The sequence below is a fragment of the Schistocerca piceifrons genome, chromosome 8 (assembly GCF_021461385.2).
Source record: "Schistocerca piceifrons isolate TAMUIC-IGC-003096 chromosome 8, iqSchPice1.1, whole genome shotgun sequence".
Lineage (NCBI taxonomy): Eukaryota > Metazoa > Arthropoda > Insecta > Orthoptera > Acrididae > Schistocerca > Schistocerca piceifrons.
Window position 1 is genome coordinate 76,782,500 of NC_060145.1, and position 18,810 is coordinate 76,801,309.

Here is an 18,810-nt window from a genome sequence, read left to right on the forward strand (position 1 = left end):
GGGGTCCTCTTACGGAATGGCACCTCAGACCATGACTCCTGGTTGGCAGCCTGCACGTCGGGCGACAGTGAGGTTGGTACCCAACTGCTCTCCGCTGCTTCTCCAGACACGTCTTCGCTGGCCGTCGGGGCTCAGTTCGTAGCGGCACTCACCGCTGAAGACAATTCTACTCCAGTCAATGACGTTCCTGGCCGAATGCGCCCGACACCACTGCGGACGGGTTTTATGATGTGCTAATGTCAATGCTAGTGAGCACAGCCCGCCCACCTTTCCGTTAACCGCCTACAAATGGTTCGTGCGATCACTGAAGCACCAGTTGCACGTCGGATGGACGATAATGATGAACCCGGAGCTCTGAGTGCCTCTCTGACGATTGATCGGTACTCACGTTCCGTCGACTCCCTAGGTTCGACCAGGCTGCAGCCATTCGTTGTAACATCGTCTGATAGTGCTATCACTCCTGCTCAAACGTCAAGTACTCCAACCGGCTTCTTTGAGCTCAACTACACGTCCTCTCTCAAGTTATGACGTTTGCGTGTGCTGTTTACGCGTCTATCTGCGAGGAATAGTTGCTGTCCAACTGAGTACACGGAGCGTAATCTGAAAAGACTTTATGTGCCAGTATCTACATGTCCCCTGTTTACTATCTTTCCCGGCTGCGTGGTGTCCACTGGACCTGACGGGATACCAATTCGATTCTACACAGACTACGCGAAAGAACTTGCGCCCCTTCTAACAGCCGTGTACCGCAAGTCTCTAGAGGAACGGAAGGTTCCAAATGTTTGGAAAAGAGCACAGGTAGTGCCAGTCTACAAGAAGGGTCGTCGAGCAGATGCGCAAAACTATAGACCTATATCTCTGACGTCGATCTGTTGTAGAATTTTATAACATGTTTTTTGATCGCGTATCATGTCGTTTCTGGAGATCCAGAATCTACTCTGTAGGAATCAACATGGATTCCGGAAACAGCGATCGTGTGAGACCCAACTCGCTTTATTTGTTCATGAGACCCAGAAAATATTAGATACAGGCTCCCAGGCAGATGCTATTTTCCTTGACTTTCGGAAGGCGTTCGATACAGTTCCGCACTGTCGCCTGATAAACAAAGTAAGAGCCTGTGGAATATCAGACCAGCTGTGTGGCTGCATTGAAGAGTTTTTAGCAAACAGAACACAGTATGTTGTTCTCAATGGAGGGACGTCTACAGACTTTAAAGTAACCTCTGGTGTGCCACAGGGGAGTGTTATGGGACCATTGCTTTTCACAATATACACTCCTGGAAATTGAAATAAGAACACCGTGAATTCATTGTCCCAGGAAGGGGAAACTTTATTGACACATTCCTGGGGTCAGATACATCACATGTTCACACTGACAGAACCACAGGCACATAGACACAGGCAACAGAGCATGCACAATGTCGGCACTAGTACAGTGTATATCCACCTTTCGCAGCAATGCAGGCTGCTATTCTCCCATGGAGACGATCGTAGAGATGCTGGATGTAGTCCTATGGAACGGCTTGCCATGCCATTTCCACCTGGCGCCTCAGTTGGACCAGCGTTTGTGCTGGACGTGCAGACCGCGTGAGACGACGCTTCATCCAGTCCCAAACATGCTCAATGGGGGACAGGTCCGGAGATCTTGCTGGCCAGGGTAATTGACTTACACCTTCTAGAGCACGTTGGGTGGCACAGGATACATGCGGACGTGCATTGTCCTGTTGGAACAGCAAGTTCCCTTGCCGGTCTAGGAATGGTAGAACGATGGGTTCGATGACGGTTTGGATGTACCGTGCACTATTCAGTGTCCCCTCGACGATCACCAGTGGTGTACGGCCAGTGTAGGAGATCGCTCCCCACACCATGATGCCGGGTGTTGGCCCTGTGTGTCTCGGTCGTATGCAGTCCTGATTGTGGCGCTCACCTGCACGGCGCCAAACACGCATACGACCATCATTGGCACCAAGGCAGAAGCGACTCTCATCGCTGAAGACGACACGTCTCCATTCGTCCCTCCATTCACGCCTGTCGCGACACCACTGGAGGTGGGCTGCACGATGTTGGGGCGTGAGCGGAAGACGGCCTAACGGTGTGCGGGACCGTAGCCCAGCTTCATGGAGACGGTTGCGAATGGTCCTCGCCGATACCCCAGGAGCAACAGTGTCCCTAATTTGCTGGGAAGTGACGGTGCGGTCCCCTACGGCACTGCGTAGGATCCTACGGTCTTGGCGTGCATCCGTGCGTCGCTGCGGTCCGGTCCCAGGTCGACGGGCACGTGCACCTCCCGCCGACCACTGGCGACAACATCGATGTACTGTGGAGACCTCACGCCCCACGTGTTGAGCAATTCGGCGGTACGTCCACCCGGCCTCCCGCATGCCCACTATACGCCCTCGCTCAAAGTCCGTCAACTGCACATACGGTTCACGTCCACGCTGTCGCGGCATGCTACCAGTGTTAAAGATTGCGATGGAGCTCCGTATGCCACGGCAAACTGGCTGACACTGACGGCGGCGGTGCACAAATGCTGCGCAGCTAGCGCCATTCGACGGCCAACACCGCGGTTCCTGGTGTGTCCGCTGTGCCGTGCGTGTGATCATTGCTTGTACAGCCCTCTCGCAGTGTCCGGAGCAAGTATGGTGGGTCTGACACACCGGTGTCAATGTGTTCTTTTTTCCATTTCCAGGAGTGTATATAAATGACCTAGTAGATAGTGTCGGAAGTTCCATGCGTCTTTTCGCGGATGATGCTGTAGTATACAGAGAAGTTGCAGCATTAGAAAATTGTAGCGAAATGCAGGAAGATCTGCAGCGGATAGGCACTTGGTGCAGGGAGTGGCAACTGACCCTTAACATAGACAAATGTAATGTATTGCGAATACATAGAAAGAAGGATCCTGTATTGTATGATTATATGATAGCGGAACAAACACTGGTAGCAGTTACTTCTGTAAAATATCTGGGAGTATGCGTGCGGAACGATTTGAAGTGGAATGATCATATAAAATTAATTGTTGGTAAGGCGGGTACCAGGTTGAGATTCATTGGGAGAACCTTAGAAAATGTAGTCCATCAACAAAGGAGGTGGCTTACAAAACACTCGTTCGACCTATACTTGAGTATTGCTCATCAGTGTGGGATCCGTACCAGATCGGTTTGACGAAGGAGAAAGAGAAGATCCAAAGAAGAGCGGCGCGTTTCGTCACAGGGTTATTTGGTAAGCGTGATAGCGCTACGGAGGTGTTTAGCAAACTCAAGTGGCAGACTCTGCAAGAGAGGCGCTCTGCATCGCGGTGCAGCTTGCTGTCCACGTTTCGAGAGGGTGCGTTTCTGGATGAGGTATCGAATATATTACTTCCCCCTACTTATACCTCCCGAGGAGATCACGAATGTAAAATTAGAGAGATTCGAGCGCGCACGGAGGCTTTCCGGCACTCGTTCTTCCCGCGAACCATACGCGACTGGAACAGGAAAGGGAGGTAATGACAGTGGCACATAAAGTGACCACCGCCACACACCGTTGGGTGGCTTGCGGAGTATAAATGTAGATGTAGATGTAGAAATTGCGTTGCAGCGTCACACAGTCATCCACTAGCCGCCAAAGTTTTTGTGAGCAATTTGTACTGCTCCATTGTGTTGCGTTTTTATTTATTTATTTATTTTTTATCTTAGAGTGTATCTGGTGCTATTTCGGGGCCGTCCACCTCTCACGTAGCATCCACTGCATCAGTGCTAACTGGGTGGCCGACACAGTAAAGCTACGTGGGCCACTCCAGCAGACGACAGCCAGGCGGTTTCGTCCGACCAACCGCCCAGCTGGCGGCAGCCCAATCGCCACAAGAGGTCGCTGACCCCCCGGACGTGTTGCTTGGCCTCTGGAGGCTCACGTCCTCACAAACAGAACGGACTGTATCCTCGCGCCTTCACGGTATCCACATCTATATCTACATAGGTACTCCGCAAGCCACCGTAGGTGCGTGGTGGAGGGTACCATGCACCACTACTGGCGCCAGAGCTGTGCTAGGCCAGATGCTGACTCCAATAGCAATTCGTCAGTCACAGTCTCGGTAAGGAACCAGCAGGGCCTTCGACGCCTTATCTCAAACAGCAACAAACTCTGCATGGAGCAGCAAGCGCCGCCACCAGGGTTTCCCCACATGTGACCTCTGCACCGCGGGCGTCGTGGTGCTCCGTGTTATTAACTGTCTCCTTCCAAGGCGTACTCAGCATGTAACCTTGATATTTCTTGAGGCTGTCAGCCCAACAAATAGTAACTATGCCATTCAAGTCCAACTCTGACTTAATAATATACTGTCAATGTAAAAACCTACTCTTTAGAGGAGACTTGAGTTCATGTGTTTACTAATAAACTTGTTCTGCATCGTTTACCTGGGCTGTGTTCTTATTGCATCTCCAGCGGTGTGGAACATATCATCTGCGACTACTTAGACCGAAAAAAAAAAACGTGACACCAAGAAGGAGTTTTGCAACATAAACGAAAATTGGTCGGCGTGTTTCTACATCAAAGATGATGTCTATTCTAATTTCGCACCAATCCCATAAATTGGACGATAGTAGCAACACTATGAGGATGCAGATCAGTTTCCTTTTAAATACCCACTGTAACAATCGTGAGTGTTAGTTACTTTTGAGAATGGACGTGGTGGGCTGACGTTAGTCAAGACAAAGGCGCCATTATCAACACCTGAGTCTCAACGAGGGCGTGTAATAGAGCTACGAGAAGCTGGATGTTCCTTCTGCGATACTGCAGAAAGGCTTGGCAGGTGTGTAGCCACTATAAATGACTGCTGTCAGCGGTGGACACGAGAAAGTACGGTCGCAAGAAAACTCGGCCCCGGACAACCACTTGACGCCACGGAAGGGGAAAAACATCGCATTCGGCGTACGGCTCTGGCCCATCGTACTACACCAGCAGCAGTCATTTGAGCATCGGTTACCACCCACCACCAACACAGTGACACAGCGAATTGTTTCAAAAAGGTTACTTCATGGACGGCCTAGAACCAGTCCCCATGTTGCATGCATTCCACTACATCAAACCATCCCTTCAGTAGTGTCAAGCGAGAGCTAATTGGAGGGCAGGGTCGTGCTCTGTTGTGTTTTCTGATGAAAGCTGATTCTGTCACGGTGCCAGTGATGGCCGTGATGGTTAGAAAGTGGACAGCTGAACGGCTGCAGACAACCTGTCTGTGTTCTAGAAGCATTGGACGTACACCTGCTGGGGTGCGATTTCGTGTGACCGCAGCAACACTCTCGTAGTTTTCCTGCTCACCCTGACTCCAAAAGTGAAAGTCAGTCTGGTGCTTCGACCTGTTGTGCTGCTATTGATGAACAGAATTTCAGGGGGTGTTTTCCAGCAGCCCACAAATCCCTGTTGTGACCCAACATGCTCTACAGCGTCTGCACATGTTACCTCGGCCTGTTGGATCAGCAGATCTGTCTCCAGACCTCATATGGGACATCATCGACGACAACTCCAGCGTCATCCGCAATCAGCATTTACGGTCCTTTCATTGACAGGCCAAGTGCAGCAGGCATGAACTCCATCCCACAAACTGACATCCGACATCTGTTTCACACATTGCATGCATGTCTGCGTGCTTACATTCAACATTCTAGCGGTTACACCGGTTATTAATGTAACAGCATTTCACGCTTGCAATGACTTACCTCGCGCTTACATTAACCCGTGATCTTGCAATATTAATCACTTAAATATATTACCTAGACGAATGTATTCCCGAAATTTCATTACCACACATTACTTATTTTTTGGTGTTGCGATCTTTTTTCCGTTAGTGTATTTGGAACAGCTGTAGGTACCTTATCACACGTTTATCGTTCCGCTGAATCACACTGTCTTAATTCCATAGAAAATAATGAAGACTTCTTAGAACAGAGGTTGAAATGTGGCAGTGTACTTCTCCAGAATGCGGCAACTCTACGGGATCAAATAATGAATGAATGGCTGCAGCTGGGTTTGGGTCACCTAAGGAAACCCGTAGACTCTCTTCGAGCCATGTTGGGCTCATGTTGTGCGTTGGTTTAAACCTTGGTTCCTATTCTGTGTTTGGTGTCCCGCGGTTATTGCGATTATGCTGTTGTTCGCTCTCTCCGTGAGAGGCAGCAGCGGTGTGTATCGATATTCGCACTATCTTTGGTCCGGTGCTTATAGCTTCCAGATGGGCTGTGTGCGAGCAGTCAGTCGGTAGGCATGGAGCAGCGAGGAAATCTCCGCGGGGCGTAGTTTGGCCAGGCCCGCTGCCGGTTTCTACGTAGTGGAGGAGTGTGCGGGGCCGTCCCCATTGCTACGAGGTCCGTGGCTCACTGGCTCTGGACATGAAAGTTGAGTTTGGATTATTTATCAGCAAGTCAAGACTGTTCAGATTGTGCCGTTTGGTTCTCGTTGTTGGCTGTTGGGACATTCCCGCGAGCAACAACGTGTGTGTTCGAGTTGGCCAAGGTTTATCCACCGTCCGGTGAAGTTTAACTGTATTTGGTTATTTGCAATTGAAGTGCACCAGCGGAATTTTCTGCCTTGTGGCCGTTAACGTTCCGGCTACCTGCCCTGGCCATTGACGTAAATTCAGGCAGTGTCCTTTCCTCACCATGTTGTCGCTGTCCAGCACAGTGTGTAGTCTGACAGCTTAATGTATGCTTGGTTCTGGGCGTCCATGCCTTTTACGTTTCGCATTGAACTCTCGGTTGTGTGCTGGTCGAGTGGAGTGCAAGTTACCTTGTCGGTGGGTCCGTTGACTGTCTGTTGGTTGGGTTGTCGTCGGATCGAGAATGACTGGGCCGACTGTCTGTCCCACCTAAGTGAACGTTAGTATTTCAAGTACTGGCCGACCCCCGAAACTTCTGAGCGCCGTTAGCTACACTGCCTTTTCTTATTTTCTATTGTGTGTATTTGTATGGCTCATAGCCGAAGGTTTTGAATCAAAGTTGAATTGTTTTTAGTGGTGTTTTAAGTCATGGGCCTTCAGCAGCTTTAAAATTAAAGTTTCTTGCTTTTCAAGTGTTAGATTGTTTGGGCCTTCAGCCTGATTAATACATAGTTTGAAGATAAAGCCTTGGGCCTTCTGCCTAATAAAAATTATTTTAGTTGTCTTGTAAATCATGGGCCTTCAGCCGTTTTAAAATTAAGGATCTTTGTCTTTCGAGCATCAGACTGTTTCGGGCCTTCAGCCTAATTGAAGTTAAGGCCTTTTGCCTTGTGTTTTTTTTTATTTAATTTTACCTTGAGCCTTGAGCCGTCTTTAAATTACGGTTGTTGCTTTTCAAGTGTTAGATTTTTGGGCCTTCAGGGAAATTATAGAACTTACTTAACGTAAGGCCTTCTGCCTTCTAAATATTCTTTTGGGCGTCTGAATTTTGAGTTAAGGGCTTTTAGCCGTTTTGTTTTTAAATTAAAGTGGTTGTGCCCTTAAGCCATAAGATAGTGTGGTGTATTCAGTCGGTAACTAAGTTCAAGAATTTGTACTGCAATGTTTGGTCAAATAAATAAAGTTATATGTGTTCGAGTGTAACTGACAGCCGCTCATTTTGGCCACTTTCCACAATTCCAACTACCTGTCCTGTTCTGCGGGCTTAGCAGGACGTCTCACTCTTCTTCGCAGAATTGTGGCTTTTCGCAGGACTTGCGGGAGCGTTACACGGTAACCGTGTGATGTCTCGCGGGAGTCATCCATTTGTTGTCTAGTACGCTTAGTTTCATTCCTTAATGCGTACTACTGCAAAACTGTATTCGCGAGTTCTGCGATGGAAAATGCTGACTACTTCATTTCTCTCACCTCAATATCTCCCTCAATACGGGGAGATGGGAAGGGGGGGGGGGGGGGAGGGAGGTTGCTGAATCAGTTTCTCAAACTCAGAAATGGGAAAGCATAATGTGTAATGTAGTATCTATTAGAAAAACGAGAACATTAACATTAGGATTAATGGTAGCGAGGTAGATGAAGTTAAGGAATTCTGATACCTAGGCAGCAAGATTACCCACGACGGACGGAGCAAAGAGGACATCAAAAGCAGACTAACACTGGCAAAAATGATATTTCTGGCCTTAATTTGAGGAAGAAATTTCTGAGAAATATACGTCTGAAGCAGAGCATGGACTATGGCAAAACTGGAACAGAAGAGAATTGGAGTATTTGTGAGATGTGTTGCTACAAACGAACGTGGACCGATAAGGTAAGGAATAAGGAGATTCTGAGCAGAATCGGAGAAAATGTGGAAAACACTGACAAGGAAAAGAGAGAGAATGATAGGCCATCTGTTAAGACATCGAGGAATGACTTCCGTGCTGCTAGAGGGAGCTATAGAGGGCAAAAACTGTAGAGGAAGACAGAGATCGGAATACATCCAGCAAAGAACTGAGGATATATGTTACAAGTGCTACTCTGTGATGAAGAAGTCGGCACAGGAGAAGAATTCGTGGCGGGCCGCATCAAACGAGTCAGAAGACTGATGACTCAGAATAAATTAATAAATAAAAAATAGAAGGCACTCGTCGTGGAACTAGATCTGTAAGTAATTAAACGTTTAAATGGATGAATTTGTTGATATTCATTTACGTTTTAGTGATAACTGTTAATAGAAGTCTCTCTTCCAAATTTTGAAACAATAAGGTCTGAAAACAAGAACCACTCTCATTATTAGTAAAATACTAAACGATACAAAAACTAAGGTAAACTTCACAGGAGATATTTCGGAACATTTTGAAATTAAAACAGGAGTGAGAGAAGATGATGGACTGTCTCCATTGCTTTTCAACTCTGTCTTAGAAAAAAGGAATTCATGAGTGGCGGAAACTAAAATCAGAGCTAAAAATTCACGGACTCATAAAATTGGGAAGAACCATTATTACTGTGGACTGGTTATCTTTTGCAGACGACCTGGTAGTTCAATGCCAGCACTTTCAAACAGCTCGAAACAAATAGAAATTATTAAATAACCGGCAGAAAGAGGAGGGTTCGAAACATATTTTGAAATATATACATATATATATATATATCCAGCAACAATTTGGAGCCGAAAATTCTAAAAACTAAATGCGTGTAAATCGAGAGAGTTGAGCATTTAAGATATTTAGCTGAGACCATTAAATAATCAGTTTTGAGGCTTAGAAGAGATGTCTACAACAAAAAAATGCGTCTCAGAGGACATCAAACTCTGGCACTACAGCACAGTCATCAACGCAGTGTCATTATGAGCCTATGACATTCGTTTTAAACAGAAAGACAGACTCTGAAGAAATCCGAAAGAGTAAACGAAAAGTATTAAGGAAAACTGTAAGTCCAGATTATACTGTAGAAGGATCGTACAGTAGAGAATCAATGTTTTTAACTGTGTCAGGGGTAGAACCGTATGCTTAAAAACGAATTTATCTCGAATTAACTGACTAATGTCTTTTTTTCCGATTTACGATCTTATCTGTTTTGTGTTGAGAAAAGCGTAGCACGAAAAGCCTTCTTCTCCTTATCTACTTTCTCTTGTTCCGACCGCCAATTTGTAAGGCCATGTAACCGTCATTTCTGTACTCTTGCTCGAGTAATAATTGATAAAAACTTAACTACGTATTCATTCTTTAGCCATGTACTTGACCCGTTTCACTAATATTATATAAAAATTTATTAATGTTTAAGCCTGTCAGATTTGTTGGAAGCGGTTAGTTTGGTAACGTATCTATCACGGGCCATTAGCGCGCTAACCTTTATCGATTTTCATATCCACAAGTCGAACCTGCGATCTAATCTTCTTTACGAAGTCCGACTATCGCTGTATATTATCATACAAATCGTTTTGCTACAATGAAACTAAACATTGTGTCACAAGACTTCTCCCCTCTTCAACAACGACTTCAGGATCCTACCACTGATTTCAAAGAAGATAACATTTACTTAATCTTTAAAAATATTAGACGACGCAGGGTTTTAGATCATTAATTCCATAACTCAATTTTTGATTGCTATAATATTCTCTCGCTGTCGTCAATGTGATGCGGCTATATTTCGCTAACATTTTGCTTTCAGTTCCAACCATTTACAAAATCCACACAGCATCACAATACATACTAAGAGCAAATAACGAAAGTGAAAAGTATTTCGACATGTATTCAGATAGCACAAAACACAAGCTACAATTCTATGGCAATATTATTAGAACGTTACGATCCATGTTAAGTAGATTGATTGTAGAATTCTGCTAAACACGGAGAAAAGCAAAAATTGGAACAGTAAGTTGGGTCGGTGCAGTAAAAGAAGACGAATCAGGCATAACACAACTTGCTATGCAAGACAGGAAAATATTTAGGCGGAAAATTCACGAGTGGACAATTGGTCAGAAAGGAAAATACAAGAAACGGAACAACTTAACCTGACGAGCAGAGGAGAGCCCATTCTGAAAGAATAACAGTAATGTGGACACAAACTAAAGCTGAAACGAAGTGCTTAAAATACCCCTTGTTGTACATCGCGTGGTTCAGTAGGACCCAACGTCAGTAATAATAATAATAATAATAATAATAACCTAGCGTCAATAGTGTCGAAGTAGAAAAATCCACGGACAAAAACATCTACATCGCCAAGTAAATAATTTCTGTGTTTTTTATTTCATTTATGGAAATCTGTGCTTTTATCTGTTTCGCGTTCATACATTACATTAACAAAACCGCAAGGGTAAATGAGTATTATTGTTGCCTCTCGCAGTGCACTATTCAGAAGAATTTGTCATTAATTGTACGAGTTTTGTTGGGTGGTGATAGGAGAAAGTCTGCTCTTCACATTCGTACATACCACACGCACACGAGACAGTGCGTTGCGAGTTAAATAGTGGATTACAAACATGTATAAAAATAGTTTTGTCTGGTAAACATGTCGTTCTTCGAAAGCAAAGACCAGGCATACTTTCGTGCGAAGTGCTTAGCGCCGTGCGATCTTCCTCTCAGGGCCGCCGATAGATTGGGAAGACAGTACTTCGAGGTCATGGCCTTCAAAGCGCCGCTGCCGCTGTGAGGCGTATTAAAAAACAATTACGTAAAGCATTGTCACGGAAACTTTGTGTTGTTTGCAAGAGACAGGCTGAGTGTTTGGTGCAATGCTCCCATCAGCATACGAAGGATCTCACCGATCTATTCCGACGATTTTGCGACTATTTTCAAAAGTATTTACATCATAAAACATCACCATCCACATGAATGCAGGAATTATCAATATATTGTTTCAGAACAAACATAATACTGGACTATTTATTCAAGCTGTTCACGAAAAAATAGTAAGAATCAGTTTAGAAAGCAGTTGGAATTTATCAATCTGTGTAAAGACAGGAGACCTACAGCATTTAAAAACAAAGTAAAGCAAAAACAGAAATTGAGAATTGTAGTTGATCTACTGTAGACGTTGATTTGCAAAGAAACCTCTGACGCAATAGAATTAGAGCGAAACCTGATACTATTTTTCTGCATGATCGGAGGTTAGTCACTGGAATCAGTCATAGCCGTTGAAAATTAGGAATTTACTTATTTGTTTGTTGCTTATTTATTGCTACTATTACATCTGATCAGGAATAACACAAACCGAAGATATTACAAAACTTTTCCAATAATAACAATAATAATAATAACCGACAATACAGCAACAACGTGATAATAATAGTAGATGGCACTTAAATGATATCGCTTAGCTCATTTAAAGCCATGTTTATCATTATCAGATGGAAGGAAGAGGAGAAAATAGAAATAACAGTGACAAGTGGCTGTTAGGAAAGAACATTATATAAACAGAAAACTCTGCCGACCAGGGTTGGGAAAAGTCGTGAGGGAAGGGTCTGACGCGAATGAACCGCACAGTATGTACGAGACATGGCAGTTGTGATAGAAGATGGACCATTAGCTGCCTTTTGATGTTTGACAGGAATTTAATTTCTCTGATATTCTGAGGAAGATTGTACCAAAGTCTGATTCCTGATGCAGGAAATGATTTAGAAAACATGGCATTGCGACGTGACAAAATTTTACTTTGTTGAGAGTGAGTATTTGTGCTGTTCTGTTCACAGAGAGTGAGAAATAAAGACAAATAAGGAGTGCAATGACTGAGAAGACAAGGGAGCTAACACAGTATGATACTCTCTACGCTTATCGGTACGTAGCCATGATAACTGTTCGTAGGCTGGTTGATATGGCCTAAAGAGCGTATGTCCCAATTGTGTCGTACACAGAATTCATCGCCAGTTGCAGTCTGCAAGAACTTTCGTACGAAAGTCCTTGGTAAATGACAACCTCATAGTGAAGTATTAATGTCTCTGAAAGGAAATACTTGTTTATATTTCTGGCTTGAATGAAGTGACGCTGACGCCTTTTTGCCGACTGCAGTTACGTGTTCAGTCCAGTCTAAATGATGTTTCAGAATTATCTTCAAGTTCTTTGCAGAGGAAGGAAAGGTTATTTTTGCGCCGTTTAGGGTTATTAGTGGAAGAGATTCTCTGAACTGAAGGGTAATATGTATTTTGCAAGCTACTAAGACTGCTTGCGTTTTAGATGGGTTAAGTTTCAAACTGTGCTCTGCGCTCATACTGATATGGCAAGTAAATCGACATTTACATACCAGATGACTGTGCACGAGTTTGTTGGACTTGTACTTAAATGTAACAATGTCGTCAGCGTGTAAGTGATACCTATAGTCTTCGAGAGTAGTTGACACATCATCAGAATTAGCCCAATACTGATCCTTGTGGAAACCCTGATACTACATCCTTCCACCGTAACATTTTTCTTCCAATCATTACACATTGTGGTAGGATGTAAGGTAGGAGTGGAACCATTGCGCAGCACTCGAAGAAAAATTTTGACTTTTGAGTTCAGCAAGTAGAATGTCAAAATCGGCAGTGTCAAAAGCTTTGCTGAGATCCAAAAAGCAACATAAGTGTCGCTTGTTTATTCATAGCTCTTTATGAGTCCCTGCTTCCAGGCTGTTGGAAAGATGCTGGAGGTCAGAGATTGGTTAAAAATGTCGGAGATGGAACACTACTCAAATCTAGTCGTGGGGAAGGTAGATGCCAGAGAGATTTGTCAGCAGATTTCCAAAAGAGGCACCAAACTTCCACAGCGTTCGTGAGTGTTGTTGAAGAAAACCAGTGAATTTCCCAATGAAAAGTGAGTAAAACAAGGTGTATCTTCAAGGCTATTTTCAGCAGTCCTGGAAAAAGCAATATCTATACTAAATTGGGAAACGAAGGGAATCTAATTTCTGGGAAAGAAATGAAATAATCTAAAACTTGCTGATGACATCGTTTTATTTAAAGTAGTATAGAACTTCCAAATATTAGCCAACGAAATTGTTTTGGTCTTCTCTCACGTTAGTATAAAAATGAACTATCACAAAACCAAGATCACGATGAATGAATGGACATTAGAAGGAAATATATGCGTTGGAAGTACACAACTGCAAAGGGTCGCAGTATTATGTCTATCTCTTCGAACTTGTAATTTTAAAAAGAGACTTAAAACCAGAACTATTTTGGCTTATTAAATTGAGCTGGCAAACTCATGGAAGATTCTCTTCAGTTTTCAAATCTGAGATGTCAATAATTACTATTAAAAACAGTCTTGATCACAATTTATTTTATAAGGTGACCGGTTTCGACCACTGCTGTGGTCATCTTCAGACCATTGAGTGGAAACCCCTTTCTGTTGGAGAATCACAACAGAGTTGTGATTCTCCAACAGAAAGGGGTTTCCACTCAATGGTCTGAAGATGACCACAGCAGTGGTCGAAACCGGTCACCTTATAAAATAAATTGTGATCAAGACTGTTTTTAATAGTAATTATTTACAATTTTATTGATCACTGCTGTTCCCATAATGCATTCAAAAGTAATCTGAGATGTCAGCTGAGCAGACGAAAACAGTTTTTGATCGATGTATACTACCAATAACGATTTACGGCTGTGAGATATGGACACTAATTGAGTTCATTGCTATAAAATTCATAGTAGTTCAAAGAGGAATGGAAAGATCAGTGCTGAGAAGCACAAAGAACGACTGAAAGAAAACAGTAAATATCAGACGTACAATAACGTTCAATGACATGACGCTAAGAGCGTTGTCCTCGATGGCGAATGTTCATCGGAGGTGAGGGTATCATCTGGAGTGCCTCAGGGAAGTGTGGTAAGTCCGTTGTTGTTTTCTATCTACATAAATGATCTTTTGGATAGGGTGTATAGCAATGTGCGGCTGTTTGCTGATGATGCTGTGGTGTACGGGAAGGTGCCGTCGTTGAGTGACTGTAGGAAGATACAAGATGACTTGAACATGATTTGTGATTAGTGTAAAGAATGGCAGCTAACTCTAAATATAGATAAATATAAATTAATGCAGATAAATAGGAAAAAGAATCATGTAATGTTTGAATACTCCATTAGTAGTGTAGCGCTTGACACAGTCACGTCGATTAAATATTTGGGCGTAACATTGCAGAGCGATATGAAGTGGGACAAGCATGTAATGGCAGTTGTGGGGAAGGCGGATAGTCGTCTTCGGTTCATTGGTAGAATTTTGGGAAGATGTGGTTCATCTGTAAAGGAGACCGCTTATAAAACACTAATACGACCTATTCTTGAGTACTGCTCGAGTGTTTGGGATCCCTACCAGATTGGATTGAGGGAGGACATAGAAGCAATTCAGAGGCGGGCTGCTAGATTTGTTACTGGTAGGTTTGATCGTCACGCGAGTGTTACGGAAATGCTTCAGGAACTCGGGTGGGAGTCTCTAGAGGAAAGGAGGCGTTCTTTTCGTGAATCGCTACTGGCGAAATTACATTTCGCGGAAAGACCACAAAGATAAGGTAAGAGAGATTAGGGCTCGTACAGAGGCATATAGGCAGTCATTTTTCCCTCGCTCTGTTTGGGAGTGGAACAGGGAGAGAAGATGCTAGTTGTGGTACGAGGTACCCTCCACCACGCACCGTATGGTGGATTGCGGAGTATGTATGTAGATGTAGATGTAGAATACCTAGAAATGGGTGTGGACGGTCATATCGCTCGAAGAAACGATGACAGATGGCCAAAACAAATACTAGACTGGAGCTCGATTTACCAAAAAAGACCGAAGGAAAGACACTTTGCAGATGGACCGGAGGCCTATGAAAGACAGCTGGATGCAATAAATTTGCAACGGGAAGCTCATTATCGGCAGAAATGGTAGAACTTGCTGGGATCCTTTGTTGCGTGCCGACTCAAAGAGACCACATCACCAAGTAACTGGATGGGCTGATGATGATTATGATGATGATGATTATTACGATGACGCTGATTCGACGTTATAGAGTCATTACGAAGTTAACGAAAGAGATAGAAAGGACTTGGAAAGAGCTGCACGGTGCGTAAAGAATTTGTTTAGCTGGCCTGAGAGCGTCGCAGAACTGCTCAACAGACTCTTAACATTCAGAGTCAGGGTTCAAAATGGGACAAAGGGAAGCGACAATCTGTCGGCCGGCGCGACATCCGCGAATGAAACAGGTAGGCGGGGAGAATGATACTGGTACACAATGTACTGCCACACACCGTACTGAACTTTGTGGCGTTCAGATCTGGAAGTAAAGTTAGTAATTGAAGACTACATTATCGATATTAAAAATTTGTCTTGATTTCCTTAGCAGCATCGGAACATCTGTAAAGAAAAAAAAAGAGTACCGTTACCAAATAGATAGATATTAGACGAGGAGACAATTTCTCAGCCAAGCCACTTACGACTGTTTTTGGAGAAGGCTTTTGGGGATGGACAGCTAAAAGAGGGACAGTTAACGTGTGAAATCACCCCACGTTTATACGCAACGTAGCTTGCGAAAGAAGAAAACAGATTTATGCTGACCTGTTAACATGTAAGGCTAAAACTTATTATGCTAATCCAGTCAAACGCGAAAGTTTTGAATAAAATAATTTAGGGTATTAGACCGCGTCATTATAAAACACTAAAGCTGCGGAATTGCCGATGTTTCGACCAACTCTGTAGCGGTCGTTTTCAGGGCGGTTAACAGCTGGATACTAGTGAATGTCTTTCTCTCTGTACTGTATATTTCTGTTAACTGATGGCTACTGACATCACATATCTGGGATGTAAGAGGACAGTTTGAAGAGAAGTGCTGTGGAGATTTCCTTACAACTGTCATTGTATTCGTAAGGAGGAGGAGAGAAAACTGTTCAAGAAAGATGTTCAATCCATACGAATTAATGGGTGTAAAATCATTTTATTAAACCCAACTATATCATGGACGTTGTGGCAAATGAGGAAACGGTAACGCTTCAAACGTTACTACACTCGAACATTCTGGAGGCTTGGAATGACTGGACAACTTCCTAACTAATAAAACACATTGTTATTCTTGAGCTGAATATTCCGTCGTCAGTCATTGACTGTGGAACCTTTACACTAAACACGAGAGTGAGTACAGAATTTTGCAAATTAGCGTGCTACTTGGGATATCGGATTAGGGACATATGCCGAGAAAAAGTTTCTCTTAGTTTCAAAGCAATTTTAACAACGTTTACATCACTAGATAAAGCAAAAGCTATTATCGCAATGCTATAAGAACCTGTTCGTCTATTTTTTATGTCATTTAGAAAACAGCGCATCTCAGATTTTCATCGCTCTGATGATGAAGTCCCCGTGAAGAAGGCAGTTGATGCTGTGTGTGGAGGAACGATCGTAAGAAAAGCTGGACAACTGCACCAAATATCTAAATCAGCGCTTCATGGCTACGAGGAAAAAAATGTTCTGGACACCAAGGTGGAATCAACTTCAGGAAGAGGGACGGCCAATCCGTTCTTTCCAGAACCACTCAAGATGAAGTTATTAGATGTTTAGTAAAGTGTAGTGATGCTTTTGACTTACAATACTTTGTACGATACTACCTAGAGCTGTAAAACATTTTAAAAGCAATTTTCCGGACAGGTAATAGGCAGTATCATTTATGACCAGCCACAAGAGCGGGTTGACCATGAATTACACGGTTTTTTGGACTAAGATAAGCTTTACTTGTGTCATACTTGTCCAAGTGTCCCCAGTCTTTCTTTGCGTAGTTTGCGGTGTAGCAACAGATTTTTGATGTCTCTGTAAGTTTATTCCGTTTGTAGTACTTAATATTTCATGAAAGGTTGAGAAACGTTGCCTTTGTATTTCACTACCGAAAACAACGAAATTAACAGATCTAAATGGATAGTGTGGAAGTAACAAATTTCCGTGTATAACTCAATAAAAGGATTAATATATGACTCGCCACCTTAGTATTCTAAAGTAGTTTAATAGGCAAAATTTGTACGTAGGTCTAAGATGTCATTGTATACTTTGCCAGTCATTGTACAACATTTTGACAATGTGCTTGCCATCTCCAGAGTGAACTGTCCGACAACATAGCTGTGTCGTGTAGGGTAGCCGAAAGCGACATCGGTACGGGCAGCTGAATTACTCTGAATATTAATCATTTTGCTGTGTTATATACCAGAAACCTGGCACTTCCATGCTTCCCATTTTGATATCTTCTGTCAAGTTCGTTGTTTCCGTTGGTGAAACACGCTTTGTAGGGCAACGTTTCTCCACCATTTACGAAAGATTAAGTACCAAAAACGGAATAAACTTACAGAGACATCCGAAACCTGTCTACTGCACCGCTAATTACACAAAAAAAGATTGGAGACACTTTGCATAAGTATGGCTGAAGAAAGATACATGCTTTGTAACTCATGGCCTATCCTCTCTTGTATTTTTTTCAATATGACCCCGTTTGCTAACACTAGCCCAAAACTCTGAAGGGGAACTTATATCGGTTATGTGGCTGCCGCCTGTCTGGATACCGTTCAAGATAAAAACGCGGGTTGCGTGAAAACGAAATCGGTAGGAGCAGCTGATGCTCCCTGTATAAACGTAATCTTGTTGCGCGAAAATATTTCGCAGTTAAATTTTGGGATTACGTTTTCGTGACATCTGTCTTCTTTTGTGTTGGGGCAAATCGTCTTACGCCTAACTTTGGTCCCAGCAGTTAATACTTAAAACATGTTTACATTTTACAGAACTGAATAAAACACTCCCTGATGATGGCACGAATGTGTCGGAACATGTTTGAACACAAAAAAATATTGATGTTTCACATAACTGAATGAGACTGTTGGCTTACCCTCGACTGCGTGCTGGGTGGTAATGGCGGCCAGAACGAGCATCACCAGACAGAGGGCGGTGAGCGTGGCGGAGCGAGCCATGGTGGATGCAGCAGGTGGGTGCTGTCTGGTCCGCCGGACGCCGCCTTATGAAGGGCCGCTGAGGGCTTCTCCTCCACTCCCCTCCCCCCACACTCGACAGATCTGTTGCGGCCTTCGAGAGGTTGCGCCCATTGTGCTCGCGTTTGATACGCCGCTCTGGCCGCGCACGTTTTGCCGGCTTGTCATCCTTCTCGGAGGCTGCAGGTCTCTGACGTCAGAGCTGTCTGTTGCCTGCCGATCTAGTCAGATTCCGCTGCTCGTGACTCGAGGCCAGGGCGAGTAGCGAGTGCGAGGCTTTTGACGTCGGCTGCTGTGCTTCTACAAAATACTTCCTGGAGGAACGCTGGAGTATTTGTACTTCCACCTTGCATTTGTCGGCCATAGCAAAAGACACCGCACTTATCCACAACCTGTTTTGTCATCCCGTACGGATAATTGTACTATTGTAGTAGGCATGGGCTTCGTGTCTATCTTGGCCACAATAATGCGTTCACTATGTTGTTTGTAGTAGCTTACCCGCACTCCTATTTTTTTTATTCATTATT

At 43.8% G+C, this 18,810-nt stretch overlaps 1 long non-coding RNA gene across 1 annotated transcript in view; it reads right to left on the reverse strand.

The window, feature by feature from the left end:
* Window positions 1–18,334, reverse strand: part of LOC124711648 — a 28,461-nt gene extending 10,127 nt beyond the window's left edge. The window contains exon 1 of the long non-coding RNA XR_007005495.1: window positions 18,184–18,334. This is a non-coding gene — a long non-coding RNA (uncharacterized LOC124711648). The remainder of the gene's footprint in view (window positions 1–18,183) is intronic.
* Window positions 18,335–18,810: the final 476 nt, after the last annotated feature.